This window comes from Podarcis liolepis (genome assembly GCF_965112155.1).
Source record: "Podarcis liolepis genome assembly, chromosome: Z".
Classification (NCBI taxonomy): domain Eukaryota; kingdom Metazoa; phylum Chordata; class Lepidosauria; order Squamata; family Lacertidae; genus Podarcis; species Podarcis liolepis.
Window position 1 is genome coordinate 24,531,559 of NC_139570.1, and position 2,438 is coordinate 24,533,996.

Genomic DNA, 2,438 nt, shown 5'->3' on the forward strand with positions numbered 1-2,438 from the left:
CCTGAGATGCATTTTCTTCAAGAGATAAGTTTAGGATAAAATCCTTTATTCCTATACTGGATGCACTTGAAGCCAATTTAAAAAGAAGTACTGTGTACAGTGATGTTGCACAATTGTTTACCATTTTTGCTAATTTGACAGCATCTAAGCAAGAAATTAAGCAAGGTGTTGAACAGTTGGTGGAAGCATACCCAGAAGATATTGACCTCAAACTTCTTGATAAACTTTTGTACTTTCACCTGTACAAATTATCAAATTATATACAAGGACAAAATTCATATGGCCTTTCCTAATGTGGAAGTAACCTTGCAGCTATTTCTTAGCCTTATGGTCACTAACTTCTTGGGAGAGGAGTTTTTCAAGACTCAAAAGAATTAAAAATGAATTAAAGGACACAATGTCTCAAGAGAGGTTGTTCGCACTGAGCAGTCTGTACACTGAAAGTGACAAACTTATTTTGATGAAGTTTTGGATTATTTTGCTATGAAGAAGGCTGGAAAACATTATAGCCTTACTATATTTGATGGTTGTAGTTTACTTCTTAATATGTATTTTAAAACTGACTTTTTAATGACAACATAAAGTAGATTCTAAAAGTGCCACACTGTCACACTTTTACGCTTCCCAGGCAATATAATTTGTAAACTCAAGGTGTGTGTTTTTAACATTACAACTTCATTTTCCAAAAAAATGATGCTTATTCCATAAAAGGTTTACAAAGTTCATTTATTGCAAAAGTTTTTCGGTGTTAATTTTATGCATTTTTTAAAAATCACCATAGTATTTAACAATAACATCTTATGTCCTTTAGAAGAGAAATTGAGAATTGCATAATTTTAAATACCCGTCATCATCCTTGGCATCACTCAATTTTGTTTATAACACTCTTCCATTTTCTTCTAGTCGTGAGCATGGGGGATTGGGAGGGGCCTCACAAGTGGAGCAGCCTAGGGCCTCTTTTCATCTAAATCCAGCCCTGGTCCTGGCAGCGGAATCACAGGTCCGTGACCCTCAGGCTCAAGTTCAGTATCAGGAACCCAGTTCAGTTTTTCAGCTGGCAGTTTAACAGCCATGCACTCAGCCAGCTCATCTTCCTCAATCTCAGCCTCAGCTAATGATCAAGACCAGGGAGAAGGAAATACTGACCCTTACGCATGCAGTTTCTTTTATCTGTTTCATCCCCCATTCGTTCATGTATATTCTTTTTTTTATTTTCAACAAGTGATATCTCACCCTTCTGTTTTAAAAACTACTGGGTTGGCTTATCATCTGCCCACCTCACTCTTTAACAGTTCTACTAAGTCTAGCTACTGTTGAGTTGCAGCAGAAGTGCTGGGAACAGTAATGGCATGTACAGTGGTACCTCGGGTTACATACGCTTCAGGTTACATACGCTTCAGGTTACAGACTCCGCTAACCCAGAAATAGTACCTCGGGTTAAGAACTTTGCTTCAGGATGAGAACAGAAATCATGCTCCGGTGGCGTGGCGGCAGCAGGAGGCCCCATTAGCTAAAGTGGTGCTTCAGGTTAAGAACAGTTTCAGGTTAAGTACGTACCTCCGGAATGAATTAAGTACTTAACCTGAGGTACCACTGTACCTTGCTGCCACATTGGCTGCCCCTGCTTCTGAATCACAGCAGCCATGACTGTTTGCTTCCATCTTCTAAGCAAGAAAGCTAGTGTTGTATAGTGGCTAGGGTGATTAGATTAGAGCCAGTGGAGACCAGGGTTCAAGTCCCCATGACCATGGGCCTGTCATGTGACAAAGACACGTGAGAGCAGGCCTAACTGCTAACCGTTGAGTCATTCTGACATGTGACTTAGTAGCCAGTTTCACTTTGTGCTCTCTGTAAGATGTGAGAGTTTGTCTGCTTCAGTTGTGAGTCAGTATGTAATCTCTGTCAAACTGTTTGGAACCATGTTGTTTATGAAGAAGTTTATTTTAACTCAGTAAAGATTTTATTCTTTAAAACTCTGCATTATTAATTTACGCTGTGAGTCAGGGCCAGCCACAGCCTCTTAGCCTGACGTACCTCACAGGATTGTTGCAAGGATAAAATGGGGAGGGAGAGAAACAAGTGTGCTTTCTCTCAGGAGGTAAGGTGGGAGATAAATGTAATAATGAATAAAAAATGAATAAGAGAAAGCAAGACTGATTGTGGGGTTCCTTTTGGGCTGTGAGGTGAAGCCCCCACCCCACCCTCACTACTGAAGTCTCAAAGCAGACATCGCAATTCATCAGGGAGAGAAAGGTGCTATCAATTCTGTGGGGTAGAGCTCTCAGCCTGAGCAATGTCCTTTCAATTGGCTCCATTATTAATGCGGAAAGCCTGTTCTAGGGAGACTCCCTCAATGACAAGTTCTCACTTCCAAACATTTTTATCTCTTCCTACAAGTCCTTGGAAAGAAGGATAAAGGAGAGGAGGGGAATCCATTT